The 26182-nt window shown below is 41.4% G+C and overlaps 1 long non-coding RNA gene across 3 annotated transcripts in view; it reads left to right on the forward strand.

Annotated features, from left to right (window-relative positions):
• LOC120315469 overlaps positions 1–13430 on the forward strand; it is a 37512-nt gene extending 24082 nt beyond the window's left edge. For all 3 annotated transcript variants that reach the window (XR_005558698.1, XR_005558696.1, XR_005558695.1), the window contains one exon: positions 12736–13430. This is a non-coding gene — a long non-coding RNA (uncharacterized LOC120315469). The remainder of the gene's footprint in view (positions 1–12735) is intronic.
• The last annotated feature ends 12752 nt before the right edge of the window (positions 13431–26182 follow it).

Here is a 26182-nt window from a genome sequence, read left to right on the forward strand (position 1 = left end):
TCACCTATTTGAATCCCACCACTGATCATGAGGGTACTACCTGTAATTTAAAATATTGAGAGAGAAAAAAAATATCTGGTTAGGTAAATTATAATAGTGTAGACCAGACGATTACAACAGAGTGGAGAAATAACAATGGACATTTAATGTTGGCACAAACTGAGTTTGTCAGAAAAAGGAAGGAAGTTAATCTGGATGCTAACAATCTGGTTATACAAGTCTGTGACTACAAGAAATCAGAAGCGGAGGGTATGGGATCCTGAATGATATTAAAGTAAATAGAAGTTGAGATTGAAGGAAAGGATAAACTTTTTGGCAAACAGCTTGCAATACGGAAGGAAATCTGAGGATACCTTTAGAAGAGATTCTTTGTCCCAAAAAGGACAAAGAGACAAAAAGCAGAACCACCAGAAAAAAAATATAGTAACCTCCAGAGTTGTGGGTGCCCAGTCACAGGCATACAAATAGGTAAGTGGAGGAAAGTGAACAGTGGAAAAAAAGTAACTTGGAGAGCAGTTGCAAAGAAATTTTAAAAGGAAAAGATTAACCTGCGAAGGATAAAAAAGATATCTTATATTTTATTTGATAGTATTTGTTTAGTGTGTGTGTGTGTGTGTGTGTGTGTGTGTGTGTGTGTGTAGGTCTTTGGTTATTCGGGTTTTCTCCCGCGTCAAATTGGAAGTGTCTTGGCAACGTTTCGACGAAGTCTCATTCGTCATCTTCAGGCTGGTGTTTTCGGCTTCGTGCTTCTAGGAGCAAGGAAGCCGAAGCCGAAAACACCAGCCTGAAGATGACGAATGAGACTTCGTCGAAACGTCGCCAAGACACTTCCAATTTGACGCGGGAGAAAACCCGAATAACCAAAGACCTACATACAAACACCCGTGAAAACCTCAGAAAACATTATATATATATTGTATCGATATAAATATATTCAGATAGATAGATGGACAGACATTTTATAGTCTAAGGATGTAAAGCAGGGATCCCCAACCTGTGGGCCACAACCCATTACCAGTCTGTGGCCTATTCACAACCGGGCCACATGAGTGGCTGGCTGGTGCACGGCCCTACTCACACAAGCACAGCCCCACTCACACAGGGGTTGTTGGGGGTGCTCTCGGCTTCAGTCACATGAGCAATAGGTGCTCATGCACATCGTGCACATGCACTCACACCTGCCCCTCCCACAAAAGCATCCCCTCTTCCCCCCCCCCCCCAGGCTGCCAACTCGGGAATTGGGGAACTCTGATGTAAAGGAATCAGGTAGTCCTCACTTACTGACCACAATTGGGACCGACAACTCCATTGCTAAGTGGCACAGTCATTCAGCATAGCATCACATGACTGCTCCAACTTATAACGTCAGTTCCAACCACAGTTATTAACAAATCACTGTGGATCATTCAGCATACTGTCATACAAAGTGAGACTTGTGACCGTGACTGACTAAGGAATTCTGGGAGTTGAAGTCTCCACATCTTAAAGTTGCTGAGCTTGAGAAACCCTGCTCTAAAGGCTCTAGAGCAGTGGTTTCCACACTTGGCAGCTGAAAGATTTGTGGACTTCAACTCCCAGAATTCCCCAGCCCACCAAATCGTAAGGATCACTGGGATGGCTAGCTGAGGAATTCTGGGAGTTGAAGTCCACTGGTCTTAAAGTTGCCAAGTTTGGAGACCCCTTGTCTAGAGTGAGAGGATTTAAAGTGTTATCAATGAACAAACCTAAACCTCAATAATCTAGAAAAGATCCAGAAAAGATCCTATTTGGAAGATCTCTGAGAAAACCAGCTCCTTGAATCCATTACAGCAGTGGTCCCCAACATTTGCAGCTTGGTGGCCCAGTGGGGGGGGAGAGGGGAACCAAGCCACACAAGCTGTGGAATGGCACACATCCACATACACGCGCAGCTCGACTTGTGCAAGTTGAGCTGCAGGCGCATGCACCGGCCCACCGCTCACACGGTCCGGTTCCAAATAGGCCATTGGCCCGATAGTGGGCTGCAGCCCAGGTGTTGTGGCCCCCCGCATTACAGTTTTATTACAGAGTAACAAAAACCATCCTCCCCATTCACTGGGAGTTCATTAAATCCAAATAAATCTGAACTGGTAGTTGCCCCCATTCTACCTCCAGGCATGGCCCGTGCTGCTTACAACTTCAGACAGGACAAAAGGCTGCACATTTCCACACTGCCATGGTGTGACAGGTGGTGCCTGGGGATAACAGCATGCTAACTGTTGGAAAGTATGAGTCATTGAGTAAGCAGATCTGCTATTCTGAAAGCGGTGTCCTCCTCCTTCTTCTTCTGAATGTTCCCTTTCTGAGTTCTCTCTCTGCTGCAGGTCCTTCCCACTGTTCTCCTCCTGCATCCCCATCAGCAGGGGTCTCCAAAGAGAGGGGAGACCCTTCCTGTGAACAATGTTGTTGTCCATTTCCCTTGATACTCCCCTTTACAACCCTTCATTGTCTATTTCTTTCTCTAAACCTGGCAACTTTAAGACTTGTGGACTTCAGCGCCTAGAATTCCTCAGCCATGCCTGAATTTCTCAGTCAACTCCCCAAATTCCCCATGCTGGCTGGGGAATTCTGGGAGTTGGCGTCCACAAGTCTTAAAAAGTGGCCAAGTTTGGAGATCCCTGCTCTCAAGGTTTTGCTAATGTTTAAAACCAGGGTTTTCCTGAGCACGGGGAGTTTTTCCATCACTCTGAAAAGCTCCATAGAACAATTCAGAGCCATTGTTAAAATCCACCATTGTACACAATGACAACAACACTCGATAATATAAGTAATAAAGTAATAAAAGTAACAGCCGCTGTAGAAGTTTCTAAGCAGTAAATATGCTTAAAATAAACAGCTTCACTGATTAAACATGCCTGGGAGAATGAAAAGTGTTTTTCCTGGTACCTCTAGGACAGAGGTCACCAACCTTTTGGGCACCGGGGGCCAATTCCATGGAGAGAGGTTTCCGCGGACCGGAGGGTGTGTGGTTTTGTGTGTTGCCTGCATCCCACGGATGGGGCTTTGCTTGCTTGTGTGGCCCAACTGCTGGCACGCTGTGGCCCGGTACTGGTCCATGGACCAGGGGCTGGGGACCCCAACTCTAGGACAATAACATTGGTGCCAAGAAGAATCCAGATACTGAAGCTCAAATACTTTGGCCACCAAATGAGAAGAAAAGATTCATTGGAAAAGACCCTGATGTTGGGAAACATGGAAGGCAAAAGGAGAAGGGGAAGACAGAGGATGAGATGGTTAGATAGGGTCATCGAGACAATGAACATGAATTTGGGCAAACTCCAGGAGACAATGGAGGATGAGGGGTCTGGTGTGCTGTGGCCCGTAGGATAATGCAGAGTCGGACATGACTTAGCGACTGAACAACAATGAACAGAATCACTGTGCATCCTTAAGTAGCATTACAGATAACTTACAGCAATAATTGAGCCCGGAATTATAGTTGTAAGTCGTTACAGTCTTTAAGCGAATCACCAAGTGACTGAGTGGGATTTTATGACCTTTTTTGGGGCAGTCATTGAGCAAATTTCACAGTTGTTAAGCAAACCCATTGCACCCAATGGCCACTTTTTTTGTTGGAAACTGGAAGTAAATGCCAGTTTCTAGCAAAAACCGTTGTAAATCGTGGCCACCTGACTGCAGGACACTCAAACAGTAAATGTGGGCCAGTTGCAAAGCACCCAAAATGCAGTCACCTGAACATGGAAGGATAGCTGTCAGAACTTCAAAAACTGGGTCATAACTAGTTCTGGAGAGGTCTGCTGTAACTTTGAACAGCTGCTGAACGACATCATAAGCTTAGGACTATCTGTATTCTGGGATGGATTTGGGAAAGGAAAAGGTTTATTCATCATTTTAGAATTTCAAGCAAGGCAGTCAATAAATCCCTCTTGAGAAACTCCACCTGCACATCAAGGACAAGACTTGCAATTAGATAAATAACTTTTACTGCAGATTTTAAAAATCCATTAACAGGGACAGATCTTTGTTACTGCTACTTAAGAATCTGGCAGTCCAACCTCCTGTAGGTATATCTACAGTATAGTATACCTACACATGGACACACCTCTGCCCCAAAATTAAAACCTTATATCCCTTGCTTCTCCTTTTACATAACAGACTTCTTTCAGCTTCTTCCTCAGCCATGGATAGGGTAGGCGCATGTCCTGGGTTTGATAACTGATCTTACATTCTTCCCTTTCATCTCTACAAGCTTCATCCTTCACAGGGTGCTAGAGTTTTCACAAAGTGCTTTTTTGGAAGATGCTTAGAATGGGGTGGCTTCAACCCAAGAGGGCAGAATTCACATTGGCAGCTACTGAGATAGCGAAAAGGGGGCAGGGAGTAGAGGTTTTGCTATGAATAGAACAGAATAGAGTAGAGTAGAGTAGAGTAGAATAGAATAGAATAGAATAGAATAGAATAGAATAGAATAGAATAGAATAGAATAGAATAGAATAGAATAGAATAGAATAGAATAGAATAGAATAGAATAATGATGGGATGGGATAGCATAGAATAGAATAGAATAGAATAGAATAGAATAGAATAGAATAGAATAGAATAGAATAGAATAGAATAGAATAGAATAGAATAGAATAGAATAGAAATCAGAAGTCTGGAAGCATCTTTTCCAACTAACACATTCTATTAAAAGTCATAAGCTTGTGACTTCTAACAAAAGGTGTTATCTATAGCTTTTTCTACAGCATTTGGCATTTAATTTAATTAGTTTAAATAAAGTGCACATGCCACCTCTCAGCAGTAAGCATGTTTCTTTAGTGATTCGAAAAAATCACTCATCCCTACCTTTGATCTGAAAAGCTTTCCTGTTGTGTTAGGCTACGGCTTCCACCAACATCAGTCCCCAAACTAAAGGAACTGTTTTAAAGCAGATTCTCTTCCGCAGCAGGCAAGACAATCCCCCAAGGGTGTGTTGTTTCCTATTCTCAAGGAAGAATGATGAATTAAAACCAGCCCTCCACAAGCTAAAATCTTTCAGATGCAATGGACTACCTTGGCCAGCTGAGCAGAATTAGATGTGACATGGAATCCAGAATATCTGGAAGGCAATGAATTGAGAAAGGCTAGTTGCAGTGAACCAGGAACTTCGGGGGGGGGGGGAGGAATCAGTCTGTGTGGATGGGTGAATGTGTCAACATTTGACTACTGCAAACCTGTAGATGGCACTGCTAAATTTTGAAACAGACGAATGTTGCCTCAAGACAAAGTCTGCTGCAATCCAGAGTCTTCTGCTTCTTCCTAGCGTTTTTTCCCACAAGTGCAGGTTCTTCTTTTTTTCTGATCGATGAGTGTTGATAGCATTTCAAAAGAAATAAGCAATGAATTGGAATTTGCAAAATTTCAATAACGTTGGATATGGCTTCTTTAAGCTGTCAGATGTTCACACCTTATGAACTTCAGTGCCCTTAATTTCAATCAATCAATCAGAATAGAGCTGGAAGGGACCTTGGTGGTCTTCTAGTCCAACCCCCTGCTCCGGCAGAAGACCCTATACCATTTCAGACAAATGGCTGTCCAGTCTCTTCTTAAAAACCTCCAGTGATGAAGCACCCACAACTTCTGAAGGCAAGCTGTTCCACTAGTTAATTGTTCCCTACTGCTAGGAGGGAACAATTAACCAGGTTGCTTCTTTCCTATTCCTTCTCCTATTCTTTCCTATTCTCCTATGTCTTCAGGATGGTCTCTAACTTGGCATCTTGGCCTGCATCTATTTGTATGCCCAAATGTGGCATTACTATCGATGTATTATAACCTACCTTTCTTCTAAGAGCTTAGACTCTTTTATAGGTGTTTCCCTTCATTGTATCCAAACCAACTGGGAAAGTATGCTGAGATGAAGCAATTAACCCAACATCACCCAATAAGTTTCCATGGCTGAGTTTGGACTTGAAACTGATCTTCTCATTCTTATTCCCATACTCTAATCACTACATAAATTGCAGCATCTTCCCTTTTGATATTTGTCCTTGCAGCTTCTAAAATCTCCCTTCCCGCCAATCACAGCGGGAAGGTTACAACAGCAGAATAGTTAGACAAACATTTTTTTCCAGCTGAAATTTGAATCCAACAAGGCCAACAAAGATGATCAAACAGCTCAGGCTCACATCACCAGAACATTGCATGCTGCTGAATTTTGTAACCTTATTTTCAGCAAAAGGAACTAGTTACAAATAACATTTTCATCGAGGTTTTTTTTTTTTAAATCTGTGTTCCATGGAACTCTAAGGTTCATGAGAAATGGATGGGGTTTCTTCAGAGTTTAAGACAAAACAAAGTTCAGTCACATCGCTAGAGCTTTGCCTCTTACAGAAAAACAGAATAGCAGAGTTGGTCTCCAAGTAGGAGACCCCACACCATTTCAGACAAACAGCTGTGCAATATCTTCCTTTAAAAAAAACTCTAGTGATGGAGCATCCACAACTACAGGAGACAAGTCGTTCCATGGATTAATTGTTCTAGTGATTAAGCGTTCCAATTATTTTTTAATCAACAAGATCCATGATTTGAAAGCAAATAACTATTCTATTCCATGTTTATGTACAAACAGAAGTCACTCTAGCAATTTCTCTCTTTCCTCCTTCCAAAGACAGATGACCTCTGCTATCTCTTTTTTTTTTTTTCAGTCCCCAACGATGGCTGTCAGACAAAGACAATGCCTTTCAATTGATAACAGGAAATTTGAAGAAATGGCTTACATACATTTTTCTTTACAAAAGACAGCAAATCCAACTATGACTCTCTGCAAAGAAAATACCAGGAAAAAAGTGGGAGAACCCTACTGGTGCCCAGACATAGATTGTCCACTCCAATCGATTTTTGAGTTCTACTTCTCCAGAGGTAGACAACCTTGGCTCTTTTATGACTCATGGACTTCAACTCCCAGAATTCCTGAGCCAGCCATGCTATGCTGACTCAGGAATTCTGGGAGTTGAAGTCCATGAGTCATAAAAGAGCCAAGGTTGCCTACCCCTGTAGACTGTTGAAGTAAATAATAATGACTTTGGTTTATGGTTGTAAGAATTATGCATACAGATAGTCCTTGACTTAACGACCACAGCTGAGCCCAAAGTTGATGTTTTTAAGTGGGACATTTGTTAAATGAGTTTTGCCCCATTTGACGATTTTTCTTGCCACAGTTGTTAAGTGAATTACTGCAGCTGTTAAGTTAATAACACGGCTGTTAAGTGAATCTGGCTTCCCCATTGCCTATGTTTGTCAGGGAGTTGCCAAAGGGGATCGCTGCAACGGTCATAAATATGAGTCAGTTGCCAAGTGTCTGAATTTTGATCACGTGACCATGGGGATGCTGCAATGCTGCAAGTGTGAAAAATAGTCATAAGTCACTTTTTTCAGTGCCGTTGTAACTTTGAATGGTCACTAAATGTTGACCATTGACCAACTGTTGTAAGCTGAGGACTACCTGTATTTTTTGGACAAGAAATGAATAGCTGGAAAAAGAGATTCATTTTAGCAAGTGGATTCTACATCCCTCACTCCAGATTAAAAAAGGGGACCAATAATTTATTTGCTTATCTATTCTAACTAGCAATCTGGTATGACCTAACGCCATTCTAACACCTGAAAATTGGCATTTCTAGATACAGCAGCTGTTTCAAGAGTAATCAAAAGGTGTCAGCTGGCATACAATCAAAGCCCCTCCATATTTGTATGTATGATGAGACCATACACATACACAAATGAGAGCGGGCTTTAATTCTAGTGCAGTATCCACCATCTGTGAGATGTTGACAAACCTGCAGATGTCCAGGGCTGGAGGTTTTCTTATCACCCCATCTAAGAAGATAACTTGCAAATTATGACTGAATAATTAACCTAAATAACTGTTATTCTGGATTTATGACCGCCTTAGCTGATGGATTGTTGAAGAGTTCTTTTAGTTAGACTGAGAAAGCTATTACCTTAATGTGGAGTTTTATATTTTTGCTAACTTATTGATTATTACCACAGCGGGTTCTTTCCTATGTGCATCCACAGGAGAGCCCTTGATGAGATGTACGTGATGATGTAATCACCCAGATGTCATAACTTACATGCTTCTTACGTCATCAGTCATGTCATCATTTTGGCTTCATTACAGTTTGCTGAAAATGCCATTAAGTGCTATAATTATTTATAAAACCTGCCAGAGGTACAAAGGGGGAAAAACAAGCAAGGTTTTTGCCCTTGAGATCAGTTCAGCTTAATTCTTTAGAGTCAAACCAAATTCAAAATTAAAATATACAATTCCCCAAAGCAAGTAGCGAAAATAAACAATTGTGGCTGAGAAATTAAAAATGAAATAGAATAAAACTTAAAAAAAAAGTAATCCATTTGTTTGGCCAAAACAGATTTCTAAAAGTGGCTGTCCTTAAAATCCTTGCTGTTTCATATGCTGTAGATAATGAAGTAACATAGAATGAGGAAATAGCGTGATTTTTTTTTTGTCTGTAATTTTTCCCTTGCACCATACAATAATGGCATTTAAAGACAAGTGCAGATTTCTGTTTCCACATATGGTACTGTTTTTTTTTATTCCATATGTCCATTATACTAATTTAAAAAATTCCTCTGTGTCCAGAGGCACTGTTGCCATCCTTTTTAGTTCTTTAGCCACTGGGTAAGCTGAATTTTCCCAAACATCTACAGCTTCAAAGGGCACCTCAAAAGAAAACTGAACAGAATCATCAAATCAGTGGAAAGCCTAGGAATAATTTTTTTTAAAAAAAAAATCTTATATAGGTAGTCCTCGACGTACAATTGTAATTGAGCCTGGAATTACAGTCATAAGTCTTGCCAGTCATTAAGTGGATTGCCATGTGACCAGGTCCAATTTTACAAACTTTTTTGTGGTACGTTTCCAGAATTCTTCAGTTGGCATGGCAATCGTTTAGAATTCTGGGAAATGAAGGCCACGCTTTTGAAGGGGTCCCAAATCTGGGAACTGTACAGGCCAGAGGAAGCTGAGGCATAGCCATCTTTCAATGGCCCCTGGAACTGTGGTAGTTCAGCAAAGTTGTGCCTTCTATTATTTCTTCTATTATTATCTATTGTTTGAGCTTCTCTTTAGGGTTCAAATGGAAATGCAGATGTGATAATCCTATCAGAAAGACTGGAGCCAGGAAGCTTAGGGGTGATGGGATGAGAAAGACAAAGATCCCTAGAATCAACAAACCCTCACACCAAAAAATCCAACATAGGACATAGTCATCAGCCACACCTCCAGGGAAGCAGGATATGACCTTTGGGACACCATCAGACCACCATCAGAATATCAGAAAGGCACACTCAGACTAAGGTCAAAGTACATGACACAGGAAATACAAAGCCTCAAACAGGAACAGGAAACAACCTCAAAAGCCCCAGAAGGTATAAAAACCCACCACTCCCAGCAACATGTGGTCAGCTTTCCCAGAGCCATCTTTCTGTTTGGCTCTCCTCTTCAATAAACTACAACCGTTTTAAAGCAGTCTCCATTTTGTTTATTCCCGGCTTGGACTGGATCCTGATGAAGATTTTTCTTTCAACAGTACTAAGGTACAACCCATCACTTTTCTACCTTTATTTCAACTTAAAAGCAAGTTGCCTAGGAATTCTGACTCCATGATCTGGCAGTGCTCAGTGGACTAACTATGGACACAAAGAAGAGGAGGTCAACTTATTTTCCAAAGCACCAAAAAGCATGACAAAAAAACAATGGATGGAAACTAATCAAGGAGAAAAGCAACCTGAAATTAAGGAGAAACTTCCTAACAGTGAGAACAATTAACCAGTGGAACAGCTTCCCATCAGAAGCTGTAGGTACTCCACCACTGGAGGTTTTTAAGAAGAGACTGGACAGCCACTTGTCTGAACTGATATAGGGTCTCCTGCTTGAGTAGAGGTTGGACTAGAAGACCTTCAAGATGCCTTCCAGCTCTATTCTGTTTGATTGACTATTCACCTCTGATAGTTGGATCCCAACTCACTTAGTCTCTTTCATCCCCTCCGAGTGGTTTCTGGATGTTTTTTTTTTCTATCTTGTTTATCACACTATAAAGCATTGCACAATATCTCACGAGTCCAGGTGTCATCACTGGATTATACCACAAGTTTTTTATTGGAAGTCTTACTCAATTGTAGCCCAAATTCTTGATCTCTTTAAGATAGTGGATGGATGCCCAATTGCCAAAAGAGATTAAAGGAAAAAGACCAGGGTGCAAAACTGAACAGGAAGGAATAAAGGCACGAGGTAACCTGTGAGCATTTCACAAGCCATCAAGTAAGAGATCCTCTCGATTACACAACGCTGGTCATCAAGCACAAGCTACAGAGTTTGGTATGTCTCTCCCTGTATGTACATAAAGTCTAAAATAACCAACTGTTGGAATCTAAGCCCTGACATAGTTTGATCTCTTGACAAACAACTCTGAGATTTCACAACATGCAGACAGATTTAACCATAGTTTAACCATAGCTGAGAAAAATGTGACCATCCTAGACCAAGCCAAATCCAAAAATGCCAGGGAATTTCTAGAAGGCTGGCACTCTGACAAATCAGCCATCAATAGACACATAGACATTAGCAACATCTATATACTATGCAAAAGAGACTATCAACCAGCCCAAAAAGGAAGAAAAAGATCCAAGCACCTCTCCATCAGCAATCAGCACCCAGATCAGCATAGATTCACTCCAAGGTTAACATCAGACCAACAATCAAGAAAACAATACCCCAGTCAAGAAACTGCCAAAGAGTCATTAGTAAACAGCCCAACCAAAGACTCTCTAAGATCAACCCCACCACCACCATCATTGACAGGCAAGCCACTAGAATATAAGCTGGCAGCAAACAGCACTCCTTACTAACACTGATGATGTTACCTAGCTAGGTAATGAAATGTCTGTAAGAAAACAAGCAAGCTTCAGAGAGCACCAAGGACCTCTCAGCTCTGAGATTGCAACACGTTTGCTGCTACACTGCATGATGGCCTGCTGGAAAGAATTGAGAGACCAGGAGGTTTCTTTCATTAGTATCACAACTGGATGGTCTTTCAGTCAAATCTAATTCTCTGAATTGCACATCCAGTATCTCAACCCCATCTAAGGAGATTCTCAATCATCCAGGTCATGGTTGTCTCAAAGCTGTGACAACTGGACTTTACTGTTGTTGTTTTTTTTTTTAAAAGAAAATCCAGTTGCCTTTTGGAAAAAGCACCTTTGGAATATCTCCATCCTGTTTCTCTGTCCTGTATCAGGGGCAGTATTAGAAAAGAGGGGATTGACCTCTTCTCCAAAGCACCAAAGGGAAGGACATGAAGTGAAGGGTGGAAGCTTATTAATGAGAAATCCAACCTAGAAGTAAGGAGAAATTTTCCAACAATGAGAACAATCAATCAGTGGAACGGCTTATCTCCAGAGGTTGTGGGTGCTCCATCACTGGAGGTTTTCAAAAATAGACTGGATAACCATTTGACCAGGATAGTATAAGGCAGCAGTTCTCAACCTGTGGGTCGGGACCCCATTTGGGGTCGAACGACCATTTCACAGGGGTCGCCAAACAACGCATTCTGCCATTTTTTCCCCTTTTCCTTAGCTGTGCTACTCCCTTTTATTCTATTGGCTTTTGAAAGCCAATAGAATAGACTCTCTTGAATAGAGTCTATTTCTATTGGCTTTCAAAAGCCAATAGGAATTGTCCAGGCTGTCTCTGCCCTGCTGAGCCCGCCAAAAGTCCCATTCTGCAAACGGTGCTGCACCAGTTGAGTAGTCCTCGACTTACGACCGGTTGAGTAGTCCTCAACTTTCAACCGGTTGGGGGTCGCGGCATTAAAAAGGTTGAGAACCACTGGTATGAGGTCTCCTGCCTTGAACAGAAAGTTGATTAGAAGACTTCCAAGGTCCCCTCCAGTCCTATGATTCTATGCTCTATCTTCTGTGCTTTCTGAAATGGCTTGTGGACTGGAGTAGACAGAAAGAGGTGGAAAGAGAAATATGCAACAAAGACACACAAAACGGAAGAAATCCTTGTTTCTTGAAAAATCTATCGAGACCTGTGTGAGGGAAACAATCAGATATGAGCTCATCAAAGTAACATTCATCATTTGTTTAATTATTTGAGTGTCTATTTTACCTATGAATTTGTTGAATGTTCTCCTAATGACTAGGACAGTGATGGCGAACCTTTTAGAGACCGAGTGCCCAAAAACTGGCCCCGCCCCCATTCCACTCCCCCCATCCCCCGTGCCGCCTGCCTGCAGGGCCACTCACTGCCTCCAGGGCCCGCCACAGATTGCCCAGGCAGCCCAGCAGCACTATGGTAGTCACGCCCTCTGCCCGTGCCCCGCAGTATCAACTGTGCACAATGGGGCATGAGGGCAGAGTCTTGTCTACGCTGCCTGGCTGCCATGTCCTTGGCTGCGCTGCTCCGCGTGGGCCACGCTCAGGGGCAACTCTCCTTCAGGGGGGCTGCTGGAGAGGAGGGAGTCGCAGGGGGAGGTGAGGCTGCAGCAACGGCATGTGTGCCCACAGAGAGGGCTTCGAGTGCCGCCTCTGGCACCCGTGCCTTAGGTTCGCCACCACTGACTAGGAGAAAAGGTAGAAGACTACAATCAAGACAAGGCAAGGCAAATTATACAATGTATTGATTAAAAATAAACTATGTTTTAAGGTCTGGTTGAAGAGCTGTGTCTTGATCATGGTTTTTTTTTTTTTTTTCAGAAGAGAACAGACTCCAAATGTGACTCCTGAAGGACCACATTTCCTAAATTGGGAGTGGTGCAAGAGAAGAACCTTTCCCACAGGCCTGATTAAGTGACTTCAAAACTTGGAGTATCTTCGAAAGCCCTAAGAATCTGTCCCTGACACAGTTAAGCCTTAAAGCATGTAACACCTTAAATGCTGCAAGGGCAGATCTTTCAACATTGACATCATGTGAGCTGATTAATCATGAAAAAGCTCACTTTTAACTGCCATGTTTTGCACCAAATGGGCACTTTTTCAAAGGTAGCTGAATGGAAAACACGTTGCAAAGTCAAGTTGCAACACAGCCAAGATGTGGATAATGGTTGCCAAATACAATCAGCTCAGGAACAACCACAGACCCAACGGTATTCTTCTTGCCAGCAACAAGGGACAATGAAGGAACCATCTCTGAACTAATTCCTATCACCTAATTTATTTTCTTGTTTATTCTCTCATGTATAAGGTGTTTAGAACAGAAACATTTCCTTATATTAATTCCAGGTATATTATTCTTGGTAAAAACTGAATCATCTTTCTTATCCACATGGATTGACAATACAGGTAGTCCTTGATGTACGACCACAATTGAGCCCCAAATTCCTGCTGCTAAGCGAGACAGTTGTTAAGTGAGTTTTGTCCCATTTTACGACCTTTCTTGGCACAGTTGTTAAATGGATCCCTGCAGTTGTTAAGTCAGTAACACGGTTGTTAAGTGAATCTGGCTTCCCCATTAACTTTACTGGTCAGCAAGTTGCAAAAGGGGATCACACGATCCTGGGACACTGCAACCGTCATAAGTATGAGTCAGATGCCAAGCATCCAAATTTTGATCACGTGACCGTGGGGATGCTGCAACAGTTGTAAATGTGAAAAACAACCATAAGTCTTGCCTGAGGCAGGACTAGAACTTAGTGTCTCCTGTCTTTTAGTGTTTGATTTTTTTCATTCATTTAGCTGCACTGGTTCTTTTTGTTTTCTGTCCACCTCAACACCTGGGCCTTGTACCTGCCAATCATTACCTGAAAAGAAAAGCATATTACCACTTGTTCTAGCCAATTCCAGTCACTAATGCTATCATTTTATATTTCCCTTGACCCTTTCTTTTTGCTTGCAGTTATTTTCTTCCTTTATTCTGCTGACTACTGTGTTGTTGCAATATTGCACAAGGGAATAAATAGGAACAGGCTACTGTTTTTTTTCCTTACCATTCATTATTTTCTAAAGTTCTGTTGTTTTTCTTCTCCAAAGTGTATACCCCGGTCACGTGAATAGGCATGTGTCTCTATGATTTCCTTACTGTTTCCTCACTGTTTTACAATCTCTCTTTCCCCCACAAGCATACACAACCATCTCTCTTTTGGCATCCTTCTGAAAGCACGAAACCTTATTTTATTTTAATTTTTAAGTCACTGGTTCCATCTTCTAAGGTACTACAAGATACTAAAGGTTTCTTTGCTTAACCTCGGCTAGGTCTCTTGCTTCATAATTAAGAGGGGGGGAAAACAGCCAAGTTTTGAAAACAGGTCTTTCATGCAACATGTGCTGGACTCTGAACAAGCTATCACACACTGCTTACTAAACAACACCCAGCGGTGTTGTAATCTGGCCCCAAATGGCTCTTCAAGGTTGTGTTTGTGTCTGATGGCAGGGTAGAGAGACCAAGATCTATAAAGGGACCTTCTGTGGCGGTCTGATTTTTCTCTCTCATTACCCCTCCTTTAAAATGTCTGCCTCTTGTCTTAGAAGAGAAATCCACACAGGCAGTGGTGGGATTCAGCCAGTTCGCACCACTTCAGCAGAACCGGTAGCTAATTTTTTGTTGCCCAGGCTCAGAATGGACTTCCGGAAGCGGCATGCACACAGAGAACCGGTTGTTCACCTATTTGAATCTCATCCCTGCATACAGGAAGTCCTCAACTTACGACCGCAATTGAGCCCAAAGTTTATGTTGCTAAGCGAAATTACTGTCAAGTGAATGTTGACCTATTTTTAGACTTATCTTGCCACAGTTGTTAAGTGAATCATTTTGTCATGGTTCCGACAGATGAAACTCTTCAAAGAACTTCAAGGCATTGTTTACCTTAAAGAATCTTTATTTGAGAAGCATAACATCAGCACTAGCATAATCGAAGCCAAAAACTGAATTTCCTCCCTCTTGAGCACATAGTAACAAAGCACCGTTCCCTCCTCCAATTAACAGTCATAAATCACAATCCCCAATTAGTTTAAAGCCTGGGCTTTCCCTCCAGCTCTCCAGCCTGCCAATTCTTATCATCTCTTATTTCAACAACCTTGATTCTCAAGCTAGGTTCAGTATTATTATGTCTAGCTGAACTCTCATGCACATTCCCCCCCCTCCCCAGCATCATCTAACTCTAAAAGCGAAAAGAAGAAAATGGCTACATCTCCATCTGTTGCCAAAGCAAAAACATCCAATGTTAGCAGCGATGACACACTGCAGTTGTTAAGTTAGGAATATGGTTGTTAAGCGAATCTGGCTTCCCCATTGACTTTGCTTGTCAGAAGGTCGCAAAAGGAGATCACATGATCCCAGGACACTGCGACCGTCATAAATATGAATAAGCTTTGCTGGCTGAGGAATTCTGGGAGTTGAAGTCCACAAGTCTTAAAGTTGCCAAGGTTGAGAACCCCTGGTCTAGCATTTGTAGACACCATGCAATTTCCCTGACACTGTATCCCATAGGCTAAATTAATTTAATTAATTAACTTGCTAAGACATTGGTTGCTGTGCTAACCTTACCACGGTCATTTTTAAACCAGCATTTATGGTTCTGAGGCATTTGTGACCCCCGATCATGAGTCAGTCAACAAAGCATAGCTGACTTCTTAATTGACGATCATGATTGGGACCAGAATTAACATGGCAAAAAAAGGTTGCAAAATCTGGCCTGCACTTAATAACTACCTTACAAGCATTCATTTAGCAACCATTCAAAGTTAGATGGCACAGGACAAGTGATTTATGACTGGTTCTTGCCCTTATACCTATTGCAGCATCCCCACCATCATGTGATCACAATCTGGGTACTTAGCAATGGGTTCATATTTATGACGATTGCAGCATCCCATGATCACATGATCACCACTTGTGACCTTCCCAGCCGGCCCCTAACAAGCAAAGAAGGAAGCTGGATTCACTTAATAATCGTGTGATTCATTTAATGGCCCTGGCAAAGAAGATCATAAAATTTGGGCATAGTCACATGATAACCACATTGCTTAGTGACAGAAATTCTGGACCACCTAATCATAAGATGAGGGTTACTTGAAGTCATTTTGGGTAGCAACAGCCAAATCTAGTCAAGAAAGCTAGACCTTCTATTTCAGGCTAGAAAAGTAGCTTGAATAAAGGGAGGCTTTACTCTACATTAAATAATAATTGCATGATTATTCTTTAGTATTATAAATAATAAATAGTATAAAAATAAATAATAGATAGTATTCTGTAGTAAGACAACACTTAGAATACTGTATCCTGTTTTGGTCACCATATTGAGACTCTGGAAAGAGTGCAGAAAAGAGCAACAAAGATGATCAGGGGGCTGGAGGCTAAAACATATGAAGAACGGTTGCAGGGATTGGGTATGTCTAGTCTAGTGAAAAGAAAGACTGGGGTGATAGAATAGTAGTCTTCCAATATCTGAGTGGGTATCACAAAGAAGAGAGGGTCAAACTATTTTCCAAAGCACCAGAGGACAGGACAAGAAACAATGGATGGAAAGTAATCAACCTAGAAATGAGAAATTTCCTAACAGTGAGAACAATAAACCAATGAAACAACTTGACTCTAGAAGTTGTAGGTGCTCCATCCCTGGAGGCTTTTAAGAAGAGATTGAACAGTCACTTGTCTGGAATGGCATAGGGTCTCCAGCTTGAGCAGGGGGTTGGACTAGAAGACCTCCAAGGTCCCTTCCAGTGAGAACAATAAACCAATGAAACAACTTGACTCTAGAAGTTGTAGGTGCTCCATCCCTGGAAGTTTTTAAGAAGAGATTGAACAGTCACTTGTCTGGAATGGCATAGGGTCTCCAGCTTTGAGCAGGGGGTTGGACTAGAAGACCTCCAAGGTCCCTTCCAACTCTATTATTCTGTTAATTCTGTTAAAGGTTTGTTCTCTTCAATGTAGGGATGGAGAGAAATGGAGAAACAGACAAATTCTTACCATCCTCCCATTTATTTTTTTCCTTTTGCAGGTGATGTCATCTACAGCAACTCCTGCAAAGAGCTACGTGTTGAGGGAAAGGGCTACTTGAACCCTCCTATAGCTACCCCCCAAAAGTGGTTTCTAGATCTCAGCCATCATCCTCAATGGCAATAAAAATAGCTCTTATGCAATCCAGGAGCTGATTCTGAAATTCTGACATTGTTGGGTCTTTCCCTCTTAGTCACCCTGATGTCAACTCATTTCCAAGCTGCCAAGAGAACTTGGTGTAGAAATAGCCTAAACCTGAAAGAGGAACCAAAGCAGGGAATTGGGAAACCCTCTTTGAGTGGGTCATCGTTTCTGTGCAACAAGCAGATGAGGAAAGCTTACAACAGCTGCCACCTTCTCTAAGAAGTGAAATATGCCAACTCAACAAAACGAGAAAAAAGGAAAAGAATAGGGAGGACAATCTTTCTTCTAGATTGTTCAAAAAGTTCCCAATTTCCAGATGGAGGGAGAATGGGTGAACTTTGGGCTTGGGGTAGCTGGGTGGTGATGGCCTTTGTTTTGCTTGCTTTATGATTCTGTGAGGGGATGTGGTAGGTAACCCTTTGAACGTTAGGAGTGGTGAGACTGTTCAAAAGTGGAAGACATCCATCACTTATTGTTCTGGAAGTTCTCTAGATCAGCGGACACCAACCTTTGCGGCTTGGTGGCCCAGCTGAGGGGGGAGAGGGGAACTGGGTCGCGTGAATGGTGGGCCAGTGTGCATGCACATGCATTTCAACTTGCACAAGTTGAGCTATGCACATGTATGCACCCACACCAGCCCACCACTCGTGCAAGTCAAGCTCCACACACATGTGCATGCTGGCCTGCCGCTTGCGCGGCCCAATTCCAAAGGGGCCATGGCCCAAGTGTTGGGGAACCTGCTCTAGATTCTCTGGATTGTCATTTCTAGGACCTGAATAGAAGACACTCCATGGCACTATTCTAAATCAGTTCAAGTAGTCCTCAACGTACAACCACAGTTGAACCCAAAATTCCATTGCTAAGCAAGATAGTTGTTCAGCGAGATTTGCCCCATTTTACGACTTTTCTTGCCACAGTTTTTAAGTGAATCGCTGCAGTTATCATGTTAGTAACACGATTGTTAAGTGAATCTGGTTTTCCAATTGACTTTGCATATCAGACAGTCATAAAAAGGACACTGCAAGCGTCATAAATACGAGCCAATTGCCAAGCATCTGAATTTTGATCACATGACTGTGGGGATGCTGCAACGGTCGTCAGTGAGAAAAATGGTCATAAGTTGCTTTTTTCAGTGCCGTTGTAACTTCGAACTGTCACTACACAAAATGTTGATAAGTTGAGAACTACCTGTGCTATCAGCTTATGGTCTCTTAGATTACCTTATTTTCAATCAACCTCCAATATAACATGCAATATATGTCTTTTATGCAACCCTTAACTACCTTATGCCTTTTTATAGCCTTTGTATTTTATTAACTGTATTCTTTACCAGTACTATATGTTGATCTGTGACTGTAATAAAGATTGGTTTGATTATATTTGATATCAGGTAGAGTCTCCAGGATTGTGATGGAATGTCTGTTTGGCTGTTTTGCCAAGTGTCAGAGCAGTGATCAGGTGCCCAGACAATTGGTTCTCTTGGATCCAGAGAGGATGGACCTACCAGTCAATAAAGGAATTTCAAGCTTTATTATTTGCTAAAAGCATGCCATAAAAAGAATACATACCAAGCAAGATAATACCCAAATCTCTTAGAAGCTGCCAGGAGCTCCTTAATAATAACATCAGCAATACCCCAAGGGTGGTCAATTTTCACAATACCTAGTGCTAGGTTCCATGCAGAAGCTCCCCACAAAACACAAAAACCCTGCAAATTTGAGTTTTTATCAAATCCTGGCTCCATGACTTCATGGTTCTGCTATGGTCAAAAGACTGCAAAACCTAATCCTGACATGCTTCCAGGATAGGAATCGAAAGTCTGAGAGTTTCACAATGAGAAAAACTTTGAAACACATGAATATTCCTCCCCTTCTCCTTTGTTCAGTGAGCAGGAATGAAAAACCAGCAGGTCAGCTCAGAATGATCTCTAAACCTCTGAAATTTTCTTAATAGAAAGGGGAAATCAAAATATATCATTACAATCCTCGAAATAACGACCATCTTCCACATGGCCACCATGTCAGTAACTGAGGTTGATATTCAGCCAGTGGCTACAACTGGCTCGCTACTGTCTTACTATCCAAGAGCAAGACAGAATATTATAGATAGTCCTCAACTTACAACAATTTGTTTAGTGACCGGTCAAAGTTACGATGACACTTTGTAACTTATGGCCGTTTATCAGCGTTATGACTTTCACAGCAACCCCCCCCCCCATGATTACGTGATCAAAATTCAGATGCTTGGCAATTGCTTCATATTTATGACTGTTGCTGGGTCCCCTTCTGACAAACAAAATCAAGGGGGAAACCAGATTCACTTAACAACCAGGTTAGTAACTTATCAACTGCAGTGATTCACTTAACAACAGAGGCAAAACATGTTGCAAAAATGGGGCCAAACTCACTTTGCAAATGTCTCACGTAACTACAGAAATGGGCTTGGTTGTGGTTGTAAGTCAAGGACTACATGTACAGTGAAATGTTACTAGTCCAAAGGAGAAAGAACCTGATGTTAGCCATGCCAGCTAGGGATAACATTACGAAGACATTTGTAGGTGTCTAAGAAAGAAAGACTAAGATTTTCCTTAAAAGTTGAGTTTGAGGATAGATATTGTCACAAGAGACAAGACTGAACATCAAGAATAAAATAAATTCCAAATTTTATAATAGTCCGTATCTTCTTTGTCTTTCAGCCTCATAGTTAGTCTGTCCATCTCTGCACATTCCAATATTTTCGTGATTATTTCTTCTTCTGATGGCAATCCTTCATTCTTTTAGTACTGTGCAAAAATTATTCTTGCTGCTGTGGTAATATGTAGAATTAAATATAATTTCTGCTCATTAATCTTTTCAGACATAATGCCTAGTAAAAAAAGTTCAGGTTTAAAATCCACTTGTTCACCCAATATCTTTTCTAACCACATATGTATGCTTTTCCAATAGGCCTTTGCCTTCCCACATGTCCACCAAATATGATAATACATGCCTATATTATGTTTACATTTCCAACATCTATCTGACATATTTTTAAACATTTTTGCTAATCTTGCTGGTGGAAGGTGCCATCTATAAAACATTTTATACAAATTTTCTTTGTATGAAGTTGACATTGTTAATTTATAGTTTCTCTCCCATAACATTTGCCATTTTTTCTAATTCTATATCATAACCCAAAAAATTTTCATAACCAAATTTTTTTTATTCTTGGTTAGAGAAAAGAATGAAGGATTAGGAAGTGAACATGTATTAGCTTAGCAAACACCAGACAACTTGTTTGATTGGAAAAATTAACATATGTTGATGGGAAAAAAATAATAAAAAAGATTGTTGACAAGACTGAACACCAATGTTCCGGATAAGGATTAAAAGCATAAGGGACTTCAAAGGACAAAGGGCAACACCACATGAGGGAGGAAGAGAACTTCAGAAGAATAAAGGAACTGAAAGGGTGAAGATTCATAAGGAAACATTCAGACAGAAGCCCTTGTTCTACCCAAGTCATTGCTGAAAGCTTCAGTGACTGAGTAAGGAATATGACAGTGGGCCTATGGATCCCCCTGGTGCATCCAAGTGATTAAAAAAATAATAAGTACTGTGGACTTACATCTTCTATTATCTTCTGCATAACAAGAATGGTCTCTGCTGGTAAACTTCTTATAGTGCTCTGGAAACTCCCTAAAAGTTTTAATACATTTGACCGCATCAGCATAAAATTTGGTTTTTGTCTCCAGAGATAATCTGAGAAGCTCTTGGCAACCAAATGACTGGAAATTAAAACCCCTGATAGGTTTGTAATTTTGCAGGACTGCATTAGGCAGGCTTTTACCCTCCTGTTGCAGAAGCTGGGCTTATGAACACCCCAAAATGTTCTGACTATACCACAAACGTGTATTGCTTGCACCCTCAGACTCGTGCGCAATCCCTCAAAGGCTTCGGGGGGGGGAATTAAATAGAGAAGAGATTCCCTGGGTGTGTCTCATCTAAATAATAATCAGGATTAATTTCATGGTTGGTCAGATATACCATTTTGTTTCATGAAAAGAAGGACTAGGGGTGACATGATAGCAGTGTTCCAATATTTAAAGGGCTGCCACCTAAGAAGAGAGGGTCAACCTATTTTCCAAAATGCTTGAAGGCAGGACAAGAAGCAATGGATGGAAACTAATCAAGGAGAGAACCAACTTAGAACTGAGGTGAAATTTCCTGACAGAACAATTAAACAGTGGAACAGCCTGCCTTCCACTGGTTGTGGGTGCTCCCTCAATGGAGGTTTTTAAGAAGAGATTGGACAACCTTCTGTCTGAAATGGTGTAGGATTTCCTGCTTGAGTATTGGACTAGAAGACCTCCAAGGCCCCCTTCAACTCTTATTCTGTTAATCCAGTTTGAATTAATTTAATGACTTTACAAACCTTTTATCATCTTTGGTGGGCATGTTAGACGGCTAAGGATGGTTTGCAACCAGATATGCATTTTGATTCAGAAAATTTCAAAAGTGGATGTAAAATTGAAAACCAAAGCATTTCTTTGAGGAATGGTAGACAAGACAAACATGTGCAAGGAGAGAGAACTGAGATAGAAAGCTAGAAGAATCTGAAACAGGTGTCTTCTTCTTCAGGCTGAGCTCGATTCCTCTTGACTTCATCAACACATCCAGGGCAGCTTTAAACTCGGATAGAAAATAAGGGCATGCAAGATGTAAAATATTGCAAAATATTTGTTGAAGCAGCCATTGTTATTTTAAAGGACATTCTGGGAAAGTTTTATTTTAAAAAAAAACAAGGAAAATGAGATCAAAGAACTCAGAAGGGCTAGTTTACGACCAGCTAGATGTGGACTTTACCTGTGCCTCTTGGGATTGGCATAGGAATTGTTTTGCAATTTCACAACAGGATAATGAATCATCCAGAGATGTAGAGTTTGTTCTTTACATGCCTTGTGCTAGGTTATCCATTTCCTGATCCTGCAGTTTTCACTGTGCTGTGCCAGAGAAATCCAGAATAATGAATGTTTTACCCAAAACACAACTGTTTTCAGAGAAAAGGTTACCTAGTCCAATATATGAATCTCTCTCTCCCTTCCTCCCTCCCTCCCTCCCTCTCTCTCTCTTTCTTTCTCTCTCTCTCTCTCACACACACACACACACACACATACACTATTGCAGTTTTCTCTTTCTACATATCAATAGTTGCTATATATTAGATTTGTATATTGGATCTAATAGCTTTATATTGGATCTTAAGAGTACAGAAAAGAGCAACAAAGATGATTAGGGGACTGAAACACGTGAAGAATGGTTGCAGGGAACTAGGTATGGCTAGGACTTCGGCTAACAGGATATCAGTTTTCCAATATTTGAGGAGGGTCAACCTATTCTTCAAAGCATCAGAAGGTAAGACAAGAAAAAATGGATGCAAACTAATCAAGGAGAGAACCAATCATGGAGATTCTCAGTCATCCAGGTCATAGTTACCCCCAAAGGCAATTGGACTTCCTTGGTTTTCTTTGAAGACATTTTGCTTCTCATCCAACAAGCTTCTTCAGCTCTGACTGGATGGTGGGGAAATGAAGGATGTGAAGCCTTCTTGGAACTGCTGAAAGGACTGTGTTGTAGACTGGAGATAGATGATGTCATATGTGGACTTTGCTTCTTTGAAAGAGTGGCCTTTTGACAAGACTCAGTGGTGGATGCTCCATTACTGGAGGCTTTTAAGAAGAGACTGAATAGAATGGTGTAGGGTCTCCTACTTGAGCAGGGTGTTAGACTAGAAGACCTCCAAGACCTCTTTCAACTCTGCATTTCTTTTCTGCCAGGAGTTACCAGAGCTCAAATATGCCCTGCATTTCCTAAAAGAGTTCTTCAACCATAAATCTGACTGACCTTTGAGTAGTACATTCTTTTTTTTTTCCCCTGGAGGAGTTCAAACATAGCAAGATGGTCATCTATTGGGAATGCTGCAGTGGCTGCTTTTTGCATTGGTAGAGGTTGAGATATATGATTTTCAAGACCCCCCCCCATCCTTACATGCTACAATTATATAATCTTGAGCTTCACTAAACTATGGAATGGAGGAGAATTGGGTCAACAGGATAGAATAGGAGCCTTTGATTAAATGCTCACAACAACCCATATGTGTTAAGCAAGCTACAGTTTCTTAACCTCTGTCCTTCACATGAAGTCCCATTGGTGTTGCAGCCATGACTCCAAAGTCAGGGAGAGGATGTGGTAATGATCTTTCATGCAACCTTAGCTGTAATCAGAAACACTGCCCATGTGAGACTTGATGTAAGTGCTTGTATGTGCAATAGATTGCAAACCAATCTCTTGTTAATGTGTTGATCAACCTACTGACCAACAGAGCCTTGCCTAAGCTTTTGGAGCTTAGTGGACATCTGGTCTAGGGGTGGACTTCTACGACTGGACAACTTCAATTTCCATGATTTTCATAGGGTTTTCCATTGGACAGGGGTTTTATACAGTGGTGGGATTCAGCCAGTTCGCACCACTTCAGCAGAACCGGTCGCTAATTTCTTGTTGCCCAGGCCCAGAATGGACTTCCAGAAGCGGCATCGACACAGAGAACCAGTTGTTTACATATTTGAATCCCACCACTGGTTTTATAGACTCTATATTGACCGTGGATCTGTTCCAGGTGTTATCAGGCAATTTGTCACAGGATAAATATGACATCAGAGCACTGGTGATACGATCTGAAAATGGAGAAGATTGTTATCTCTTGCCATGGTCAAATCAATACCACTGCCCAACCCAAGATTTAAGTGGGTGCATTGCCACCTTCTCTTTGTATTGAAGGAGGTAATGGGTGCCTTCTGTTGATTCAGCCACATTTGAATCAATAAAAGGAGACTGAATTTTCAATTTGCCAATGATACATGTTCATCTCAGAACTGAGGTGTTATGAAGGGTTTAACCCTAATTCTTATCCAGAGTTTGAAGGTTGTAAGGTACTTGATGGGTCAAAATAAGCTTAAATTAAATTCCACCAAGATGTTGTTCATAGTTGAACAACCTGGCTTAATTTTGATGTCAAGGATAGTGCTGGATGAAGGCAGACTCCTCTTGAAGGAGCAGCTCACTATGTGGAGATCTTCCTAGATTCATATTCAAGCAGCAGGTAGAAAATGGGGCCAGGGGAGCTTTGCTTAGAGAAGGGAACCATTAAAAAATATGCCATGTCTTCATCACAAACTATTGCAACAGGTCATACAGTATATGGGGTTGCCCTTGAAAACGAGAAGCTGCAGTTGTCCCCAAATGAAGCATCCTGGTTACCAAGAGAGAGTTAGCAGCATTATTAAATGTTCAGATATTACAATGCTTGCAAAGAAGCTTCTAAGCCCAATATAAAATGCTGAAGTTAATATTATAGGACCATCTCATCCACCAAGCTTCAACCTGTATTCACCCCAAGGTAGGCTGCTGAAAGTCATCATCCCTTATGAGATGAAAGGATTGGGGTGCTGGAGGATCCTGTTCAGTGGCAATTGACCCCAAGATATGGGTTATCTTGATGCTGAATCTATAGGGCACTCTCCCTCGTGCTCACCCTTCACAAGAGAGTAAGAACACGTCTGTCCTGAGGTGTTTCTTAAACTAATTTTGGCTAGAGGTGACTTTTGTAATTTATCTTTAGTGACTTCTGCTCTATTGCAAATCACTCTTATTCTGATAAAGTAGGGCAGGATAGAAATGCTTGGAGAAATAAATAATCACTAAAGTAGAGATAAGAAGGCACCCACAAGATGGTTAGGACTACATCTTCACAATACCTAGTCATTAATCATGTTGATTGGTGCTCATGGCAACTGACGTTGAGAGCATCTGAAGGTTACTGACTGCCTATCCCTGATCAAGGGAGGTTGTTGCTTAGAAGAGCTGCATAGAAAATGCAATATTACACTTGTGTAATACAGTGGCTGAGAAAACACTGAAATATCACTGTCTGCAATCGTGTAGTCACAAACCTGTTTTAGGCAAGTTTTATTTAATAATAATAGTAGTAAAGTTGGAAGGGACCTTGGAGGTCATCTAGTCCAACCCCCTGCTCGGGCAGGAAACCCTACACCATTTCAGACAAATGGCTGTCCAGTCTCTTCTTAAAAACTTCCAGTGTTGGAGCATTTACTGCTTCTGGAGGCAAGCTGTTCCACTGATTAATTGTTCTCACTGTCAGGAAGTTTCTCCTTAGTTCTAGGTTGCTTCTCTCCTTGATTAGTTTCCACCCATTGCTTCTTGTCCTGCCTTCAGGTGCTTTGGAAAATAGCTTAATTCCCTCTTCTTTATGGCAGCCCCTGAGATATTGGAATACTGCTATCATGTCCCCCCTTGTCCTTCTCTTCGTTAAACTAGACATACCCAATTCTAGCAACCGTTCCTTATATGTTTTAGCCTCCAGTCCCCTAATCATCTTTGTTGCTCTTCTCTGTACTCTTTCTAGAGTCTCAACATCTTTTTTACATCGTCAACATCTTTTTTACATCGTGGTTGTGTAAAGAAAAGCTAACAATGTGCGTGTGACATTTTACGGATGAATCCAAATGAAAGTTTGGGGGGGGAGGAAATGAAAAGAAATGAAATGAGTTGAAAATTTTCCACATTGCTTGGAAAAAATGCACCCCCTCCAAAATATATTTCCCACATCCCCATGTTAGCCATAATCTGAGGCAGGTGAGTGGTTCAAAAATGTGAAAAAAATAAATAAATAACTTGGAAGAGAGACCAGATGGAGAATGAGGAAATCACCTTCAGAATCTTGGCCTTAAAGAAACAGCCTGTGCAATAATATTCCCCTAGTTTCATTATTTATTCATTAGATTTTTACTTCATCTTTGTAAGTAACTCAAGGTGGTGAATGTACATGTAGTGTTACCCCCTCAGAGGCCTCCAAGGTCCAGGCCCTCCTAGCCCCCTCTCTCGTTCCTGTTACGCCCAGCAGCCGTGCTCTCAAGACATTGGTGGAATGTCCTTTTTAGCGGGAGTTCACACGAGGTGGAGGGGTGGCAGACTCTCGATGACAACAGAGTTCACAGGAACAAAGATGACC

The sequence above is a fragment of the Crotalus tigris genome, unplaced genomic scaffold (assembly GCF_016545835.1).
Source record: "Crotalus tigris isolate CLP2741 ecotype Arizona unplaced genomic scaffold, ASM1654583v1 scf7180000019137.2069052, whole genome shotgun sequence".
In the NCBI taxonomy this organism is placed as follows: Eukaryota; Metazoa; Chordata; class Lepidosauria; order Squamata; family Viperidae; genus Crotalus; species Crotalus tigris.